This window comes from Tribolium madens, unplaced genomic scaffold (assembly GCF_015345945.1).
Source record: "Tribolium madens isolate multiple individuals breed KSU strain unplaced genomic scaffold, Tmad_KSU_1.1 Scaffold_96;HRSCAF=242;Tcas5.2_LG5, whole genome shotgun sequence".
NCBI classification, from domain to species: Eukaryota; Metazoa; Arthropoda; class Insecta; order Coleoptera; family Tenebrionidae; genus Tribolium; species Tribolium madens.
Window position 1 is genome coordinate 10,181,117 of NW_025401068.1, and position 22,471 is coordinate 10,203,587.

A 22,471-nucleotide genomic window follows, 5' to 3' on the forward strand; every position below is an offset into this window, starting at 1 on the left:
TGTAAAAAATCATCTAAAAACCATAAAAAGTTTAGTGATTTCTACTACAAGTGAAGTACCAAACACCAATGTAATAATTATAATTGATCTAAAAAAAGTAAAAAACCGAGAGCAACAACATTTTGCTTAATAGTCGTCATCTAATGATCCAGAATTAATGATATCTTACTGTTGTGATTGTCTTCGTCTTTTGGATTTGCGTTCCAGTGTATCGTTGAAATTTCCGTTTATTTTCCTTTGTTTTGACTTTTTCTTGATCAGATTTATTATAAAAAATACTAATCTGCGCAAATACGGCTGATATTGGAAATTTCAGCGTTAGACCGAAAGCTCTGAAAAAATCACAGATGGTAGGAGTGAAAGCTGCCATTTAGAGTATCTCTGAATTATTTTATTTTAAACAGTTTTATTTAATTTGCTGCTATATTATTATTTTATCTCAGAAAATACATATGCAATTAACGACTTTAATGAGCGATTAGCACAGAAACCTGAAATTTTAAGCACCCGTAACGACATATGAAAATTTCGCGCTGAAATTTCGCAATCTTGCTTCAAACTCGAATAAATCTCGTGCCATCGGTCGCCCACGCGTCTTCCCATCGCCCATATTTATTAGAAATTGCAAGATGGTCGCCCATTTGTTCACAAACCTCAACGAAATCCCCGCCTCTGCATGAATTTTTTGTGCACCTGTGCTAGAATTTAATTCTTGCGCCATTGCCAGCTTAAATAATTGATACAAATTGCCAAGAAACGTAGAAAATTATGTAAAGAAATTTTTTAATCGTCTCATTAGTCCCCGAAACCCGCATCTAATTAGAACGACCATAAAACTCGAAATTGACGCATTTCGCCTGAAAAAAGCCGCTTTTGATTGGCGTGAGCTTTTATTAAAGCCGTCGTAGACATGAAAAGTTCGCTGAATTATTAATGCCTCCAGTTTTTAATCGGCGCTTCTTCTTTTGTAAGTGTGTTAAGACAAAACAGCTTAACTCTGCAAGAAGTCGTCCAACCAACAAACGATCTCTTGTTCCGTAATGATGATTGAAAATTGCCTTTTACCCTTTACGGCACGGAGATATCCGTGTTTTGCGCCTGTTTATTTATTTGTGAACTCGATTATTTTATTGTGGCGGATGCCACAGGCCGTACAAGGCGTCTTGATCGCATCGAGAGCCGAATTTATGCGGTAATTGGACCCGATTGATACCAGGGATTGATGCACAAGAAAAACCCACCTGCACTAACCCAGAAATTTGCATACGAAGACCGGTTTTGGGGTCTTTCGGTGGCGCAGTTTTATCGGGACCGATTTATGGCCAAGACGAGATTGAAATTCTGCCACGACATCGCCGAATAAGTGATTTCGTACGGGGGGCGACTGACAGTTATTGCCATTTGCGCAAATTGAAGTAAATTATTTGCAAAAACAGCACGTCAACCTTTTTCACAACGAAAATGAAAAATATCCCCATTAAAATCTACAGTTCGGGTCAAAAAAGCCACTCGCGGCCTTGTGCGCCAATCAAGCGTTGAAATCTCCAGCTTTTTTGACATAATAGTCGCCATTTTACCAACTTTAAACACTCGTAAAATCATCAGATTTGTTTAAAAACTGCTTTGCGAGTTTGTTTTTGTCTTGAATCAGCATTGATATCTCCAAATAATTTTACTATTTTGATGAAACAGTAGCAGTTTTTAGCAATTTCTCTGAAAGATTAGAACAGTAATGCTGAAGCGGGTTTGTGTTTTCGGCGATTATCCATATTAACAGAGACTGTTCATTTTTTTTGATAAAATAATAAAACTTGTGCCAAATTTGGACAATTCAGTTTTGTGTTCAGCGACTTGGATGATAAATCAAGATGTGGGATTTAATGACCACTTTTCAGCAAACTTACAAGCTTAAAGTGGCAAAAATTGCTGGTGTAAGCTGCAAAACCAACGTGGATATACTTTATTGTGTTTATTTTTGCACGTTGCAAAAAGGCCGAAATTGGTCAAATTAACTGGAGACTTTAACGTCGGACGTGCACTCGAACCTAAATCGTCCCAACTGTTGCATCGCCCATTGTTCATATCGGCCCACTCTTTTATTGCGCCGCTTCTTATTCACCTGTCGTTTCAGCAATCAAGTTTCCTTTTACAAATTACTCCGATTAACATTTAAAGTGCTTTACTGGTAATTCCTGCATTTATCACATTGAAAACCGTTCTCGCTGAAAAAAAATTTAGGTTACATTTTAATCTGTCAGTGGAGATTGTCTAAATTGTCAGTCTTGGCGGTCTCCCACAGGTAAATTTTAAACGATTTGGTAGACAAGTAAAAATTATCTCTTTGGTTCTTTCATCATGACGTAAAGTTGTTAGTTTTTTCGATTTTTGGTTGCGAGGAGTGATTACAGTTATTTCGTTTGTTTATTAAGAGATTAAGAGATGCGAGAGGGACAATGTAGCTGATAGAGATCTACGAAATTACACGTTTCGATTGCCCAAAAAGACCACACGATTTTACGCCACTTAATTAACGCAAAGCTCGCCCCAACCGCACGAATAAAAGCATCAAAGTCGGCCGAGCGATTGTCTTTTTGACAGCTGACAACTAATTAAGCGAATAGCGACCTGTCGAACAAATAAATAAAAATAAATTGCCAACATCGCAATTCTCCCATCTGGCAATGCTTCTTTTACGATTTATTAACTTATTAATTTTTTCAAGGTGATTTGCATAACGGTGGGGAAATGATAAATCACCGCTTTTGCTGGTTTTCCGTGAGAAGAATCGAAAAATTTTCAAAGAATTTAAACGCTACATTGTTACGGTAACATCAGTGTCATATATTTTGTTATTAGACTGTTTGATATTTAAAATACTTGATGGTTGGTTTTCTTAAGACGAAGCTCTGAATGTTTAAAAAAGTGATAATCGATTCAGCGACAAGTGAAGCACGACCGGAACGAAGTGATTGCGTTTTTACATTGTTGGTAAATTTGGTTATTTATGTCCTTAAAATTAAGTCAAGTGGTAGCCACAAACAAGGACAAGCGATGAGACGCCTAAAAAACGCTAAAATGCTTGGAGACTTCAACCAAGTATGGCTGCAAGCCCTCTTGATTTAGCATTAAAATCTCCAAGAAATTTTACTAGGAATCATTAAGATTTTCTCAAGACGGAGAAATTTTCTCCTCTGACAAGTCCGAGTTAATTAATTAATTTATTAATCAGTAAAACTCAATCTAGCTTGACTATGTAAGGTAAGCAAGGAGCGGCGTGGGTTAAGGTTAGTCCTGTTTTCAACAACAGTAATCATTAGCTTTGATTTTGAGGTTATTTTAGGTTTGGGTTTGTGTTCACATCTGTTGTTAAAGTCTTCTGTTAATTGCCCTGCTTTTGATGTTTATTGACCGCAAGGAGCAAAAAATTAGCCGAAGAATTTTTGTAATTTCGGGTTTGAGTTTTGACCGAGCGTTGAAGTCTCTTATTAACTTTTGCAAACAAAACCGGTGCTTTGTGATTTTTCCAAATGAGGTGTTTGTTCTGACGTGTCGCTGAATGCATTTCCAGTGGTTGCATCGTCACAATTAAGTCATTAATGAGCGAACATCTCATGATTCTAATCAGTGTAATTCAAATTTTTATAACGCCACACACGCTAATTACCCTCCCGGCGTTGCTAACTGGAAATTGTGCAGGTGGCAAAAATCCAGTGCACTTCCTCTCGAAGGCGTCCATTAAATCCGCCAACAAAAAGTCGCATCATCGTCCATTTTTGTCGTCGCAAGGCCATAAAACCGACGTTTATGTTACACCGGTGTGCTGAAAAACGTTCGAGCTCGTAAATTATCTTCATTTTGTTGGTAAATTTACGTATTGGGTGATTAAGTGAAGAACTCTCATAGTCTATTTTTCCTGTCGGAGGCAATTAGCGAAGCCACTTTGAGGACAAAAGCGAAGCCCACTCGATTGATAATTGCCAAATAATGCACTGTTATTTCAGACGAATTAAAGCTTTCCGGTGAAGCTTCGAAGGAAAACAACGGTTGCGAGATACTGACAGCTTGACTCGCCTCCATAATTAATAACAAAACACTTCCTCGTGCTAATTAGCCGGCATTGCTACAATTATTGCGAGATCATGTCGCAACAATTGGCGAAAAACGAACATTAATCAAATTTTGCAAAATTAATTCTCGAAGAACGTGCAGCTTATGAGCCGTTTCGCAACGGTCAAAGATGTCCAAGCACATTAAAACTAGCTGCTAATTACTTGGCATTAATAATTCTCGTGGCATGGACGATGCATAAATTACACGTTTTCTGCTTCGCCGTTTACGACATGTATACAACGTTGTTACTTTGTATGAAGTGGTCAGTCCGGTGAACGCCCATCCTTCAAGACCTCTTTGTAGTCCAAACTGTCTTTTGTCAAAACACTTGCGCTTCAGGAGCACTTTCAGGCGATTTTTTAGTCGTACCGAGCATTAAAGTCTTCCAGTTTGTAGTGGGTTCGTGTCTTTATCCCTCATTAAAATCTCTTGAAGTTTTTCTAATTTTGACTGGGTTTTCTGTTAAAATCTTGCATTAAATGTCTCAAAGATGATGCAGTTTTATGGTTAGTCAAATTCCTTGTGGTCTCTACACTTGCTAACTGTGTAAATATTGACCAACTCAAACACCATCCAGCGCCTCTGTCCGGCCCATTTCTTCAGAACATTGTTCCGAGGCATTCAGCCGAATCGCATCTACCATCAACTTCCGTCAGCAACACAATAACTCTCCATCTCCGTCTTTACGTAACGTTGAAATCTCCAATAGTGTCCAAGAATTCGACCGTAGGTTGCAAATTTCTTAATTCGTAGACATGTTTGCCGACGGTTAAATTACCAAACTAATAACTGATAAACACGGAAACGGTGTTAAGCGCGTGCCATCACTGAGGAAATCCAAACTGGGCCGACGGCCATTTGCTCATTTGCATAACGTTACGAGAGAAAAAACACCATTTCCATAAAGTAGCCTACGAGTTGGGAAATTTAATGATGGTCGGTACACAAACTTAAAATTTTCAAACAGGAATAATTACAGTGTTAATGGCAGGAATTAACGTGCTTGTGGGGACTGTTTGTGTAAGCAGACGGTTTTTATTGTTTGTTGGCTGAGTATTAAGCCAAATTTGGGCAAAGAAATGAGAGATTTCAACGATAAATCTTGTTTGGTTTGCAAAATTTTGGTAATACTTATTAAAAAACAAAAAGGAGATTTTAACGATCAGTTAGCACTAAAGATTTTTCGATTTTTGATGCTAAACCATGTACTTACTTGAATAATCAAGATTTAAAAACAACCTTGACTTATAGTTAATCGATTTAATTAATAAGTATGAAGGTAGGCATTTAATTTATTACAGTGTTTATGTTTTTTCCTGAAACCACAGCTTTGCATCAGGAAAAGTGTAGGCAGAAATAAAGACTTAATTTTAAAGAATAAATCTTTACAGTGATTAGTTGACAATTAGAGACCCACCCGAAGAAGAAAGTTTTCGCATTTGTAATTTTCACGGTGTTAACAGGATAATTGAAAATGTTATACGATTGCTAATTAATGAAAATTTGTTTGTGTTAAACGTGAGAGTCTCCTGTTGGTAAACGTGATGCGGAAGGTTAAAGAATTAATGAAGCTAACAATAAATCCTGCAAAATACAAAAATTTCCTAAAACCCTGTGATTTATGCACGTTATTTATGCGCGACAGGCGTATAATAGAAATAAACTATTTGTTAAGCATTTATCGTTGAAATAACGAGTTAAAAAATAAAAAAAACGCATAAAAGTGTCCAATAAAAGCAAAACTTTGTCGCCGGTACCGCTCGGAAAAGACGTGCAAATATTTGAGCGGTGACAGTGGCTCCTAGGTTATTTTTACAAAGTGATGTTGTGTGTACATAGTAATGAAGACGAATGTGAGAAAATCGGCAACTAGCGTCGTAAAAAAGTCGTAAAAACGGGATGAATAGAAAATGGAAGTCGTAAATCTGCTTCAAATTTACAAACTATAAAGAAACAGTGTGGGACGAGGAGGCGGAAGCTAAATGGGGTTACTGTCTTAATTTGTCGTTAAAGTCGAATTAATTGAACGGAGCCCAAGTTTGGTCGAGGTTTGTGTGCGTTGTTATAAAAGCACACTTTGGCGTACAAGGAGGTAGCAAAGTGTTAATTAGTGCTTTTGTTGGGATAATAGCGTCAGTTTGGAAATTTGGGGTTTGTGTGCTGACTGCTCGTTAAAGTCTCTGGCAAATTTCCCGCAAATTGGTTTAATTTCTTGTTTCTGCATTGAGAGCCTTCTTGTCCTCATTAATCATTTGGTCGTCTCGCCCTATCCATTTGCTCTGCATCCGGCCTAATGCAAGACAATTACTGTAATTCCTGTTGTGCTTAAGTAAATAATTCTTGTAGATCAAGCGGCGTGCAAAGAAGTTTTGCTAAAGGCATCGAGTTACAGTTATTTTCTCCGAGAGAAATTATAGTAATCGAAATGGACGTGGGTCAGCACATTACTATGGGTCCGGGCGTGGGTCGTTGTCGCGTGTCCCCGGAACTGTGGGTCAGGTGGCAATTATAACGTTCCAAATTCTCCCCCAGTCCAAAATATTGACAAAATGGCGATGTAAATTGCAAATAAGAAAGTTGCGTTAGAGTTAACCATTTTAGGCGAAGTGCTGTTAGAAGTGTCAATATTTGCGTCGACAATTAAAAGGTGCAAGTTGGGTATTAGCACGTTTTGTGCAAATAATAACGGATATATTGTGCGCTATTGAGCAATAACTTTCGGTTTAATTTAGAATTTAGGCTTAACCTCGTTTTTCCGGGATTTATAGAGGCGTTAATGGCGGATCATTGGCTTGTTTTGTTCGGTTTTAGAGGAGTAATATAATTTAATGTCGAAGCTAATAACCGACTTTATGGAGAGGAATAAAACAATGATAACGGCCAGACCAGTTACCACCTACGGAGCGTTGCTGATTCGCTATAAAATCCGGATTACAGCAGGAAGAGTAGGGGGTCGCCGATATTTAATTAATGCTGAGACAGCATCGTAAACACTCATGTTGCAGGAAATAATCCTGAGACAAACACCGAAATCCTGCTTGTTATCCCAGCGGATATATCGAAGCATCACTTCATTTCCTCGCCGACCTTGGTTGAAAGGTCGCCATCTTCAATCGAGTGTAAAACTTTGTAATCCTGCATCCAGAGTTTGCCGTTCCAAGGCCGACTGGATCCGGCGACTAACAGTACACTTGTCCTCCGGCGCACTTCCTGCATAGAAACGATCAGCTGGACGTCACCCGGAGCGAGGGTTTGCGACTCCGGGTTGCGCAAGCCGACGGTTTCACTCGTCCACGCTCGAGCGACTCCAAAACTGGGCCGTGAAATTTACATTTCTAATGGGCCGAACGCAAGCCACAATGCACGATTGTAGATTTATGTAAATCAGGTGTCGTCGTTAACAACAAAGACGCCTCTTGTGTGCCGGGTTTTAACGAACGCCTAATATAGCGAGAAGTCTCTATCGAAGCGTTTTTGCGATTGCCTATCAATAAGACACACTCTCTCCCTAACAATGCCTTTGGGACATTCAAATGTTGGAGACTTTAACGACAAGTTGGGACAAAAGTCGGGCTTGTGTTCCAGTCTATCGTCGAAATCTCCGTTAAAATCTAAAAATCTTTGCGTCTCTCGCGAGTTATTCAGGTTTATGTGACATTTACACCTTATTACAGCCGGCAATAACCATCAATCAAACACTATGATTATAAAATGAGCGGCGAAAAATCGTCATAAACTTAACTGGCTTCTTGGCACAATGTCTCAAATGAACCTCGTGTGTAAAGAGGCCCGTAAGCACATTCATGAATAATTCATGAAAATCGCGCCGTGATGTCCTTTTGTTTGTTAATTTTAACACAATGTTACATTTTGCCGAACAGGTGAATATCACGCTGGGCGATGCTGGTTTTGTCTCTACACAAGTTTAGAGACGCTCATGGGTTGTGGGAAAAACGTGATGGGTTATTTGGGACAAACCCATAGCTTTTAAGGTCGGTGGTGATGGAATATGGGATTAGTTAGTACTTGCAAGGAGTGTAGATGGATATCAAGTTATATAGCGAACAATTCCGGCATAATCGGTCAAAGTCTCTTCTGGGAGTGTTGAGCAAATAAAGACGTGATCATTTATCAACACTCAAGACATACAAAGTTATTGAAAAAATACAATTGTTGATTTTAATTTTGTGTCTTGATCCGCCGTTGAAATCTCCGATTAAAGTCCTGTTAAATGTCCAAATCCCAAATTATTGCAATTTATGCTTGTCAAAACATGCCGATATTTTAAAAATAAATTTATTTAGACTTAAATTTGACTGAAAATCTGTAAATAACTGATTTAGCTGAAGTCTCTAATTGTGGCGCTGAAGTGTATCAAGCGATTAGGTAAATTTCTTAATATTTGTGTATTTCTTGCGTTGATTGTTGTTTCTTGAGTGCATTTCTCTGAAAATTCGCTTTTTTCTCGTCTTCATTTGGCAATTTTATCAAAAAACTGGTCGACGAGGTGGAGCAATTTTTCCCGCGATGATAATTGGCCGCTCTTGGCTTTTTCCTTGTTGTTAAGTACCAAAAGAAGCGGCGATACTTGACGTCAGTCCATAAATCCATCTCGCAACAAGAACAAATCAAGGCAAACAATGCCCCCATCCTGCCTAATTACCCTTTCGCACATGTTGGGTCTCCGCCCCACTGCGCGCTTAATTCGTTAATTGAAACGCCGCCAAGGACCGGTTCTTCACCAAATGTCATCCGACATACTGACTGACATTTAAGTTTCGGAAATTCGTGACCCGACCCGACCACTTACGTCATCGTGGATTTCTAACGCTCGACCATCAAATTGCCGTGCTCTAATGGGTTTAATAAATGGGCCGGCGATGAACACACACGATGCTTTACCGTCTTCCCATGTAATTACTGAGACGTGGATGGAATACGAAGACCAAGACCACGAAATTAATTCAATTTTTTGGTTCGAAATAAACGGAGATTTGTGATGGGTGTTTGAAAAATAAGTTGCACGTGCGAATGTCTCTAATCCGTTCTCTTGAGCTGGAAAATCTCTTATCTCGGTTGATGTATTGCTCAATTAGTCCTGTTATGTGGTGTAAATGTGTGTATTTTTGAGGACGCGCCGCTGAAACGCCTTTCCTGGTGCAAATCCTGCATAATTCATCTATTTACGTCGAATAGCGCGTATATTTTCTATTATATCTAACGAGGTTATTTATTAAGTTAACAGCAACAAACATGAGGAAATGTGTATGTAACGTGTCTCGGTATGTCTTTGTGTGTACATCGCGTATATACATATTTGCCGAGCTCGTGCGTCTCTTATCTTCGCGCAAACATTCTACCGGACTTTCTGAAGCGTCTCACCTGTCTGCAAACGTGCAATTTCTTCAAACACAATTCGATAATTAATCGGTGAAAGACCGTTACATTCCGTACAAGTGTGAGAACAGCATCCGAGGTCAATGCCAAAATTTCGGGATCAAGACATCAAAAAACGTGACACTGAAATTTGCTAAAAAAGCAAACAGCAGGAGATGAGTATCAAAGTTTCAGAAAGCTCACGGAACTGTGGAAATCAGATTGCTCGATACAGCTTCATACCGTGTTGTGGAAACAAAACTCTTAATAAAGAGCTTTGTTTTCCAAATTTTTGGAAAAATTAAACGTTATAGTTTTATAGAAAAAATCTGATTTTTAAGTGTCCTAATCTAGCATTGATATCTCCACATAATTTATTACAATTAATTAACATTAATATTAATATACCTAAGAGATTTCGGTGATACCTAAATCAAGAGAGATTTTCTAATGACCCTTAAAGCAAAAAAACAAAATTAAAGGCTCACATTTTAGAAATCATATTAAAAAATGGTTGAACATTGTTCTGTAGAAATTTCTTTATATTTAAATAAAACGTTTTTGAAGAATCATCAGAAATTTTGATTGCCTTTATCTAATACTAATATCTCTAATAGATTAGAAATTTCTCACAATACCGCATTTATTAATATTTATATTTGCAAAGCTACTAAAAAACCGATTTAAATTTGAAAACTTTAACGATCAAGCAACAAGCTTAAAACTTTTAGTACTTCTCAAGCCTTCTTAAAAATTCGACATTCTTGTGCGTACTTCTTGTAAGCATTTATTACATTTTGTAAAAAGTGATTGAACATTGAATAGCTTTGAATTGATTATTTTAAAAATTATTTAAGTTTTGAAAAAAAATGTGAATTTTTTAATGTGGTCTAATCTACCGTTGATATCTACACGAATTTATTAAAAATTTGTTAAAGTATTACACCTGTTAATGCTTAAACTTTAGTAAAAAAGCGACTAATTAAAAAAGTTAAGCAAAATTTCTCTAATCACATCGAAAAAGATTATCTGTTTATAAATCAGTTTTATTTACTTGACTTGTGATAAAAATCAAATAACTGTTAAAAGATATCAAAAATCAATTTCGGCAAAATTGTCCGTATTTATTACATTTCTTTAAATATTCCACTATCAACATTTATTTCAACGAAAGGATAATTATTATTAGACTCCAATAAAAAGCAACTAATTATGAAGATATTTCGATGATAAGTTAAGAGAAATTTCTCCAAAAAGAAACGAAAACGAATAGATTTAGTGTTTGTGAATCCAGCTTACAAAAAGATTTTGACAATAAATTAGAATAAAATCCGTTTTCCGGAGACTTTAACGATGAATTAAGACACAAGTTTCAAACACTGAAAAAGCGATTGCGCATTAGAGTCCTGAAAATAAATAAGTTTGGTTGCTGTTGATTCTGGTTGAAATTAGTGGCACCTGTGCCGAATTCGGAGAAAGCCTCGCTGTCGAAATAATAAAAAAGGTAAATTTTTGTCCGTCGAAACTCGTCGTCCATTAAGCCGCCCGGAATCCGGCCATATCAAAACATCTCTCAAGATAAATTTTGAAATAATTACATCGTTGCCATGTCCGAAAACCTCCACATCGATAAATACGTCGAAGCGAAAAACCAACAATGGCCTAATATTCAATCAGCACGTCGTCCATTTGACAACGCACTTCATCAAAAAACTAATTAAAAATAAATTACTTACTCTACAGGCTATCATTAAATATGCGTTAAGTTTTTACTTGTCGTTGGTTGGTTTTTTTTTTCTTTGCGATGCTCGTGACAACGTTGCAGGTCTTTAGGATACGTCGACAGCGAAATCTGCTCATCACAAGATCTGCGCTCCATCAATCAAAACTTAATGGCTTTTGAAAACATTTATTTACCTCCACGCAGCTCGTAATTCAGACGCGAAATTTTTCTTTAAACGGCAACAATGTACCGACATCTTTACGACCAACACGTGGTGCCAACCTTTAATATTAATGAAGAACCGGTTGGGTAAAAATAGACGCAGGAAGTCGGAACTGATTTTCCTGAAAATTTCACCTTGGACTAGTTTTCCGGCGTGGCGAATTCTCAAATACTGAAGCCACCTGATAAAAAGTAATTAAAGAGTCAAGTCCGGAGTCGCTCATGCATAAAGCCTGGATATTATAAATATTTTTTGTGTTAGTGAAACGTCTATTAAACTCAGTTTCTTTTCGCTATTATTAGCCACTTGAGAACCCGACCTGTGCAATTAAAACTTCAAACACTCTAATTAGGGAACAATAGTTACAAGCACAATTAAGTGCGCTGACTAGACCATTTAATTTAAATTTTCGTTTTGTAATTAGGATCGATCAAAATTTCGCCAAGAAATTCCTCGCGTGCTGGTCATTTTTATATAACGTACCGAATTTGCATGGACCGTTACGAAATTAAGGTCTTTCACACCTACAAATTAGATTAGGTTTCGTAATGACCATAATGGATTTATAGAAACTCGAAGAATGAGTGAAGAAGGTCATACGAGGCATTGTTGGGAGTGTTGAGTTTGGATATTTATTGTTTAGATTTTGGAAAATGTGCCGGGATTTGCATAACAAACCGGTCGAGGATTCTGTTTGGTTTGGCTAAATCTATTATTTTTCGTATTTACATACATAAATCAATACTACAGTCAAAAATGTGGGTAGGTGCACCTAAAAATAAATAAATAAATATTTAAGAAAGACAAATAAAAGAAAGTGAATAGGTACTCAAAAGTTTTTCTTGACCTACCGTTGAAATCTCTTAACAAAATTAATTTAATGATTTGCTTAGAATTATTTGCTTATTTATATAAAAATCAATGCTGAATAAATACTGAAAATCAATGCCAGGTTAAGACACATGTTGCGTTGACTAAATTACTTGTCTTGGGTAACCAAACCAAGCTTCCGTAGTGTAAATTCCTGCTTTTGCTCAAACATAAATCGAAAAATTTTACCAAATCACAAAAATAATAATAATTTCAATTAAACTCGAATTGCGTCTCTTATAAAACTTTGTTTTGTTTTATTAAAAGTATTTTCTTGAATTTTGATTTTCACTTTGTTTTCCGATATAATAACAGACTTCGCTGTTCTGATTTATTGTTAAAATCTTCCAATGCTTATTTTAGAACAAGACAAATTATTGATAGAAACAATGTTTACAACATTTTTTAAGTCCTGAAATATTTCCCGTTTCTACAATCGCTAGAATAATGATATTTTGCTATCTAGGTTACGAATTTTCTTCTCGGTAATTCAGTTCAACTAATTTTATTCAAAAAAAAACTGTGTTTAGAAATAAAATGCATTTTTTGTAAAAAGTTGTGGAGATATCAATGCTTGTTTAAGAAGCATTTAAAGAATTTCTGTGCAAATTTCAAATAATTAAAAAAACAATGTAAACAGCTTCCGCATTGTAAATGCTTGTTTTTGTTCGGACATAAAAAATCGTTTTTATAAAATTCCAGAAATGTTAAAAATTTACGTAGAATTCGGTTTCAGTTGCTCGAATTGCGTTTCTTTTGTTCTCATCTCGCGTGCTTTTACCTTTGTGGGTAAATCCGACCTTTTACAACATATAAACAAGTTTTAATATACGATGACTTGTTAATTTTAAATAAATTTAAAATGATTTCAAAATATTTTAAACGAAAAGTAAACTATTCAGTTAGTTTTCGTTATCAAAGATTTTATCTTGATTTATCGATGAAGTCTCCCAATAGTTATTTGGGTTTTACATTTGTGACTCTACTTTTAGTTTACAAGAGCGAGAAATGTGTGTTAATAGAGTTGAGAATGAATTATTTTGTAAAACTGTCTGGAGATATCAATGCCGGGTTAAGACACATTGAAGCATTGTCATTTCTTAGAAAAAAGCTTGTTTTGAGCAAAGCAAACAGCTTCCGTGCAGCGAATTCCAGTGTTTGCTCAAACATAAATCGAAGGCCATCAGCTGGCAGCTTCGAAATTGCAAAAATGCTGAAAATTTCTTCAGAATTCGTTTGGTTGTTGTCTTTTGTTCTGGTTTCGCGTGCTTCTACCTCCGTAAATCCGAACCTTTCCGACACATGAATAGGAGCGCGTTGCATGACATTTCCGCGAGTGGGCGACCTTCGTCGCAACGTTCGCGGACCCCTGGGTGTGCAGAAGAGATACATCGCGCCGGTCTGACCTATGAAGCAATGCCGAGCTGAGCACGTACGCCTGGAATGCGCTGGGAACGCTACTCCTTGCTTTTATGTAACGATTATTCCCTTTGACCTTCCCCCAGATCCCCAAAATGGGATTTTTCAGATCTCTAGACGGAAATTTTCAGGTTTCATGACGGCTAAATTTGCGATTAATAAAATTCGAGAATTAATGATTCCTGCTGCGAAAGATCGCCGATGACCGGCTTAAAATTCCAGACGAATCGCGCCGAATGCCTCTGACTTGATTTATTCGGAGGATTTGCTGTGTCGCCAATTAAAACCAAATTACTGGCAATTAAAAAACGGTTTTTTTATTTTTTTAATAGAAAGTTAATAATAAATAGCCATTTTTCCTGGAGAAAAGTAGATGTTTGTTTTCTGAAAAAGGTTAATCCGGATGAGCTTTTTCGTCCGATTTACAGTTATTCTCACTCCTGTATTCTATTTATTATAGTATCCGTTTCCATTTCGTATTTATGAATTTTTTGCTTGCATGCTTTTGTGATATTTATTACAGCGTTTGACAGTGAGAAATCGCCGGTTTAGCGCATCGCCGATTTTTCAGATTCCATTGAAATTTGTGTGTCAAAGTCTGGCAAAAATGGCCATGTTTTCGGTGAAACTCGTCTCGCAAAGTGTAACGCTACAATTATCCCTATAAATATTCATTAAAGCACCGAAACGAGGTACATTGTTCAGCAGGAAACTCCGAATTCTCATGAATGATTCGCACAATTATTATCCTTGTCTTAATTGTGTATAAAATTTCTCGGGGTATCTAATCCGTGTCAGATTCGACATGTGTGCCACCTCCCGGAGCCCGCTTCTCCATAAAAAATCGAAATTAATACGTAATCGATGCGATGATTTATTGACCGTAATTAACGCTTCCTCGCTATCATTACCATCGCTTAGCAAAGGCCAACACTCACCACTGGAAAAACTGCTAAATCGCCAACAGACGCTCACCTGAAACAGAAAAACACGCTCAGTTGCAGGATTTTTACAATAAAATAACAACATATAAAATATTGAAACACCCGTAATGCTTATTCTAAAATTTATTACCTATTTAATAGCTGAAACTGGTTTAAAATTTTCATCTTCAAGCAGTTTACCTCTTATTTCAACGGCAAAGGATTATTTAGGACAGTAGCGGATTAACAAATAAAATATAAAATGTGGGTTGTTACAAATAATAAAAGAGTCAACTGCTTTTTCAAAAGATTTATTTATAATTTTAGCGAGAATTACACTATTGACCAGCTTAATACCAAAAAAACTCTGAAAAACGATTATTTTTTTATGTATACAGAGTCAGGGAAATACGTTGCAAAATTTCAGGGGTAGTTTCTTTGATTTAAATAAAAAAAGTCTAGAAATGCTTCCTAAAAAAAAACTCACTGTCTGGTTTGCTTGCCGAAATAAAAGCCGGTGCCTTTACCCCTCTAATTAAAGTAGACAATTTTTGATATATATATTACCAATAGTTTCAGCGCCAAAAAATTACTACAGATGCAAACTTTTGTAAATTAAAAGTCTTTTGCTCACCATTTTAAAGAGGCTCTAATTTTTTCAGGAATCACTTTTTTATTTAAACCTTAGAAACTACCACAACATTTTTCAACGTTTTTACCAAATACCCGGTATTCTTTGGACCAGTTACTGAATTTTTACATTCTTTAGAAATTAAATTTTTTTCTTTTACATATTTCTTGTAATTTTCAATAAAATATTAATAGAAGTAGTAAAAACATTCAGAATAATTTTTGTTCATATAAAAAAATAAACACACCTACACATCACAGAAGCGGAAAAAAAAATTAATTAATAAAATAGTTAAATACATATTACGATATGAGTAAAAAATATGTAAAAATTTGAAATAACGTTGCACAATTTACAAACTATTGTATAAATTTTGCTGACGATTTCAATAAGACGTAGGTATCAGTCCGAAAAGTTTTTCCTTAGAGATTTTTTGGGCAACTTTTCAAACTATTCTGTTTATTTTACGTACATTTTTGGGAAAATATAATTTTCTAGTTATAGTTTATAAAAAATTATCCTAAACTACAGAACTGTTAACCGTAAAACTCTCATTTAATTAATTTTCTCAAATAAAATTTACTCGAAAAATGTTGTTTTGATCACTTTTTCTTACATTACGTCTCTTCCAAAAATTGTCAACAGTTCAACTCCAAGAAAGTTTTTGTTCTGTTTCAAGCGCAAAAGATTACTGTAATAAAGCTATTCATTTTCTTGCCTTAAATCAAATGTCGTCCAAATGTTTCGCATTTTGATTTAGGCACATTAACCGGTTGCAATAAAGCTCATCGATAGCACTTTCTAGATTGCAATCGGCCGTTCCACGTCCAAGTTTATGACTCGTAATAATGGTTTATGGTCGGAATTTAAGTGACGTCCAACATTTTTATTGTCGGAAATTACACGTACTGAATGCCGGTTTTCAATTATCTTTGTTTAAATTTTGGCGGCTTCGAGCGACATTTCCCATACTTATGTGGTGGGAAAATTCAGTTTCACTTGCGCTTTTTCATACAATCAGTTACTCAATACGCTGTGAAAATCGCATTTTTGCGCTCTCATGCGAATTTTCCGGGGCTCCGGGAGTGCATATGCTTGCACCCATTTCGCCGATAAAAACGCATTCTTATGTGGGTGCAGCAGTGGCGCAATAATGGCATAGTTGCGCGACCCGCCTGTCGTGCACCGCTTTTAATTTCAATCACGAAGTGCCGTTTTTCAGGGGAAGGTCGCGCGACTCCGGGCGAAATCCGGTGCTGCGGGTGGCTGGGCGCGGCCGCGCTCCGGTTTTGCTCTCTTTCCCGGTTTTTACCATTTAAGTTCACGGCGATGAAGATGGGAAGGTGAGGGCCGTCGCGCGATGACCTTATCTAATCTGCAATTTATTTCGAATTAGTGCTTCGAAACGCATCATCTGCGAAAGGAGGCGAGCATTTATCACGCGTTGAGGTCGCGCATTTTTAACACTTATCAATCAGCGTTGGGAAAATGCGCGACGGGATTTGCTCAAACTAGTTTTCTAAGACTTTGATTTATAACCACACCGAGAAATAAATAAATTTTTCTTCGGGAGAAATTTGCTTCAATATTTTGGCAAAGCCAAATCGTGAAAGTTGACTTGTTTTTTGCGCATCGAGTATGCACCCAAACGAAAAGAATGCAGTTGAAATGCAATTACCGGTTAATTACCAAAAAAAAAACTTTCTTCAGATGACCAATTTCGAGTATGAATAAAATTAAGGTCATTAAACGAAACTGATAATATTTTGACAGGACGAGATAAGAATTGCGCCTTCTGAAATTTCACGCAGAGCTTTTTAAGGGAGTTGCATTTACTTAAAAAATTAATTAGTTGTGATAAAATTAATTGGATTTGCGGACTCGTAAACTTTCATTTTTAATTTTTCATTATCTGTCGTGTAAAATTAATTAAAATTTAAATACAAAATGGAAACAAAATAAAGTGGATTGCGTAACGCATATTTGAGATTTGAATATTGAATTATCATAGGAATGACAGGTTAAGCCTAATTAATCGCAATTTATATAACCATTTTTTGTCAATTAAGCATAGCGCACCGACTTTTACCTAAACGCCAAAGGTGCGGCTTTATTGACACTCTGGAATAAAAAAATCACTAAGCAGCTTAACGAAATCCTCGATCGTTTAGTGTAATTCCGTTAAAATCCTCGATTTTAATCAGATTTTGCTCAATTAATAGGTTCAAAGTTCCGTCAACTTTCCCTGAAGCTTTCCATCTTAATAACAACGTTAGCACTGACAGTGATTTTTTCCTGCAAATCACCTGCATGGATGTGTAACGTAATAGCAGGAGGAAGATCTCAATCTGTACCTTTTTTCGCTTAGGCTGTTATTAAGTCTGGACGTAAATCTTGTAGATGACAATCGTAGTAATTAAGCGCCGCTTCCGATACATCAGGATTTGGGCTAATTGCCCAAATGAGGCAACATACCCATCTGTAACGGCGAACGCATTGTTGCGCTTTTTACCATATTGTTATTACTATCATTAAACGCTAAATTCGTTTAGTCGATAAAAACGTGCTGAATTTTTTCACTCCTGAATTAATCATTTACATTAATGGCTTTGTTTACAGTTATTTATTAGGCGAAGCAAACTAGTTTTGCTCAATTAATTTTTTCATGCAAAACAAACGACGATTTTGAATCTTTCATGAGGTGGATGGCCCGTGCAAGAAACTGACCAAAGTGGACGGGAGATGAATTAATTATTGTAATCTCAGAAAATTAATGGCTTTATAATGAACGGCGTTGAGACACAAATGCAGCGAAAATCTTGCCCAAATTGAATATTATAGAGGAGGAGTCTTGTTTTTTTGTTCCACAAACGTGAAATTGCAGATTTGTCATGAAAATTGATTGCAAAACGCAAATATGCACAACATATTGTTCCATTGTTACAAGTTTTTAGATAATTCCAAGATAAATCCAATTATTTTTTTAATTTATGAAAAAATAACTGCATTTCAAGCCAGTCAAGTGCTAAATTTATACGACAAATCCATTTTGCACAAACATAAATAAATCACCTATCTCTAATAAATTATTATGAAATTATTTTCAAAGACCAAAATTGTCGTACACAGCAAGATAACTACTTTTCTCATTGTCTCGTTAGAAAGCAAACTTTTTTAACAAAGAATATTAAAAAAATCTAGAAACAATCAGTTTTCATGTATATACTTTATAGTTTTTGTATTTATTATTTTGTATTATTCTCCCATTTCTTGTAATAAGTTTTAGAAAACATTTGCGAATCCGATAGAGTGAGTTCTATACAATAGTATTTAACCACTGTTTCTAGTTATTCTTTTATTTCTTGTACTTTTTAGGGAAACATTAATAAAAATACCAAGTATTCAAAATAATTTTTGTTTGTATTTTCCTTTGAAAATTTTTTCTTATAATTAACAACACACACTTAAAAACAAATTTTTTGTTTTTCTTTTAAATTTGAATTCCGATTTTTTGTCCACGACTGTAATTGCTTTAAATTTTTGTTTGGGGCAGAATTGCCGTTCAAAATAGTGTTATTGTCGTCCAACATGATAATTATTTTTTCATTGTCTCGTTGAAAAGCATACAGGAAGCAAATTCCTCATCACTAAACATGAAATTAAAACATGTCTTTTCTTCCCGTGACGTCCAACACATTGTAGATTTTCAATAGCCGCACGTCGACAACAAGGAGGCTTAAAATTAAACCGGCGGTTTAATCTTCATTTATGGTAAATAGTCTCCCTAAATAGAGATTTTTGGTCGGGTTAGCGACTTGTTAACCCAGTAACCACTGTGTCAAACGCGATTTTTCGCCGAGGACGTGCCACATGACTGAATAATTATATTCTAATTTAATTTTTTACGGTATGTGAGTAAACTTTCCGCTAAGTCGCAGCCTGAGGCTTCCTCGAGCGTGAAGACTCGATCGAGATGGGGCCGCTACTGACCAAAATCGAAAATCAGCAAGGCGAAAAATAAATTTTTCGAAAAAATGTGTTAATTAATTCATTTCGTGCAGATTTATTCAAGTAATTCAGCGAGCGACATGACTTTCAGCACGATATAAATCATGAAATTAATTCGTAGGAGGTGCCGGATCGGTGGGAGAATTTGGGATGAGTAGAGATCGCAAACTTTCCCTGATTGTTAAAACAAGAGTAACGAGAAATCTTATTATTAAATTAGTCGCCGCAATTAAATGCGATACAATGCGAATTAATGAAGCTTTTCTCCGAGTAATTGGAGTTGGTGAAGACGCTCCTGGAACACAGCCCACCCAAAACTCGGGCGAATTTCGTTTAATCCCGCATAAATTATGCGTTTTATTAGCATGCGATACGAAATAACTGCGTTTTAATTATGAATAAATATGGTTTTGCTAATTTTCGATTAGTTTCATTTGGATTTTTTACAGTCGAGTGCCGGAGTGGCGTTTGGAAAATTTTTGCGTAATTTTCCGTTGTTGCAATAATTAACCAAGTCAAAATGATAATCTCATATTTATGAGGCAGTTAGGTAATTTACTTACTTTATAGCCAAACCTGAAATTTGACGTTTAATTTATGAAGTTTTTGCTCGTAAAATTAATTCCACTTTTCAGTAATTATCACTACAAATGAAAGTAAACAAACTTTTTGCCGTGCTACAAAATTACATTAGCGCAAGTATTTAAGAAAGCTTTGCCCTTTTTCAGGACGTATCTATAGCGGAAACGTATCGTTCAGGATGCGCTAATCAATCAATGGAAATTGCACATTTCTCTAATTCATTGACGATTAATTATGCTCATTTTTTACACTAGCAGAACTGATAATTCTAGAGGAGTGTCCTCTCGAAATCAATCTTCAACTTTTTTCTCTCTTCACCGATTTACAAGTTTAATTTATAATCTTCTAATCACATAATTATACACAAAAATGTCTTTGCAAATGCATTCGATGATCTTCAATTACAGCTTAACTAATTTTCGATTAGTTACATTCTAATGGATTCAATAATTCAAAACTGGGAAGAAGCACTCTGAAAGCTTCTTTTTACATTGTTGCAGTAATCAGCAAGTCAAATTGAAAATCTGAAATTTATGAAGCAAGACAAGTCATTTACATGATTTACAACTAAACCTGAAATTTAAGGTTTAATTTACAAGGAATTTTGATCGTAAATCCTGCTTTTCAGCAATTATTTCAATGCGAGGTGAGAAGAGAAGCATCAATCTTTGCATTGTTCTTAAATATTGCCCCCTTGAGAACGCTTCACCCAACATTCTTAATTCGACACATTTGAGCATTCTTTAACACAAAAGACATGATTGCCACAAGAAGTTTTCTTTCTTTTCTTATATCATTCTTGGAAACATTGATTCATTGATTTAAAAAAAAAATTCGAGATTGTTTATGGGTTTTGGTAAATTCGCTTAGATTTTTAGACTTTTCAGCAAACATTTCAGTACGAGGTGAAGCATTCATGTTAAGTTTTAAAGCAGCAAAAATATTCTTACGTAAAACCAGATATTTGTTATCATTTTAAGACTTGAGACTTTTCTGAAGTGTGTTGAGAACTATGGACAGCGAACAAATTGTAGCTTTTGAATAATTTAGTGAGTAATAAATGTGAGCATTTAGTCTATTTTATCTCGTCACAAGTGCGTGAATGCTTTGAAAATGATATCTTTGGTTCTCTTCTTGTAATTCATTGGCAGTTTCATTCCTGTTATCTAATGTAGAACTCGTTTAGAGTTGTTTACCAATTATTGTGAGCTTACAAGTTTGTTAAGTCAGTGATACCTGATTTATTTACATCTTTAGTTTAATGCAGTTAAATCTAATTGACACATCGCTATTTCTATTGGTTAAATTTCTCTTTTTCAGCTTGGGCGTTAGTTAATTAAGCTCTCGCTCATTTTCCAATTTAATCTGTTATCACTTTTTTGATGCATGGAAGTAAATGAAAGTAGACTAAGACGGTTTAATGTGTTTGATCTTACAATAAGTAGCGGTGCAAAAAAGTTTAATTTAGTTTCGAAGCTTAAGCGTTCGATTAGGCAAAAAAAGTAGGACTAGAGTTAATTTTGTTTGTTTGGTATTTAGCACACAATTTGGTAAAAATTTTACCGGTTCGGTAATGAAGTTTTTCGCCTTATTCATGATTGGCGCTATTAATACAAGTGACACATCCGCGTGTGTAAATATCCCGGCCACGTCTTCGTATGGTAATAAAGCATTTTTTCCTCGTAGAATATTTATGCGGTTTCTTGACCGGTGGGAGAAATTGTGGAAAATAATTTTCATGTCTGGCGGATAAAAAGATAAATCGATGAGTGATTAATCAACGTCTATGTAAATTTATGCAAATTGTAGTTTGGGCAAGCACCAATCTGGGAGCCAAATAGAGGGTCGTCGACTCTGATAAGACGATGATAAGTGCATAAAGTTGTCGATTAGGAGAATAGTCATGTCGCAATTTCATTTCGTACCAAAGATGGTAATTACGGCGAACCAGTCGCATTCCGATGTCGTACGCTCCGAACTATTTCAACTACTTACATGCATAGGAAATCCAAATTTAACAACATGGAGTTTCACTAATTATTCTTGCGGAATGAGGTTAGAGCTTTGGGGGCACTTTCCGGTCAGTATTAGAGCCTCACTTGGGTCACTTTGTCACTGAAAATCATGATCACTCCTTCGTGGCCATTTGCATAGTCCGCAAACCGGAATAATCCGAAGGTCAAACGTGCTCACAAAAGAAACGTCCAATTAGTCGACTTTACCACGAAAATTGACCACTGCCAGTTTTTCGGCCGCAATTACCACTGTCCGTATTTGGCGGACGAGTTTTTCAACCAGATTCATTAAGCGCGCCGGCGAGTTCCTCCACACTGGGGGTGCGAGCTGCGACCTTCCCCAAGCGGAAGTCCTTCGGTTCTGCACACTAGCGGTACCACACAGTGCACGAACAGACTGAATACCACCCACCTCCAAGGGGACCCACAGACCTACATTTCGTCCCCTCCAGTCCCCACCTGCGGCCCCCACCAGCGCCAACTCGGAGACTTCATCGCTGGACCACCAGACCAACCCTTGGAAAATTGGTTAAAATAAGCGCTAGATGCAAATTGATGACTAGGATGTTTCAATTAGGCGAATATGGTATT

At 36.2% G+C, this 22,471-nt stretch overlaps 1 protein-coding gene across 2 annotated transcripts in view; it reads right to left on the bottom strand.

Moving 5' to 3' along the window:
- Positions 1-22,265, bottom strand: part of LOC123012392 (transcription factor Ken) — a 64,254-nt gene extending 41,989 nt beyond the window's left edge. Inside the window, exons 1-2 of one of the 2 annotated variants that reach the window (XM_044410270.1) lie at positions 21,861-22,265; positions 14,660-14,696 (exon numbers count right to left, since the gene is read on the bottom strand). The gene's annotated coding sequence lies outside the window, so the exon portion shown is untranslated. The remainder of the gene's footprint in view (positions 1-14,659; positions 14,697-21,860) is intronic. The other variant, XM_044410271.1, reaches the window with a different exon arrangement.
- Between the last annotated feature and the right edge of the window lie 206 nt (positions 22,266-22,471).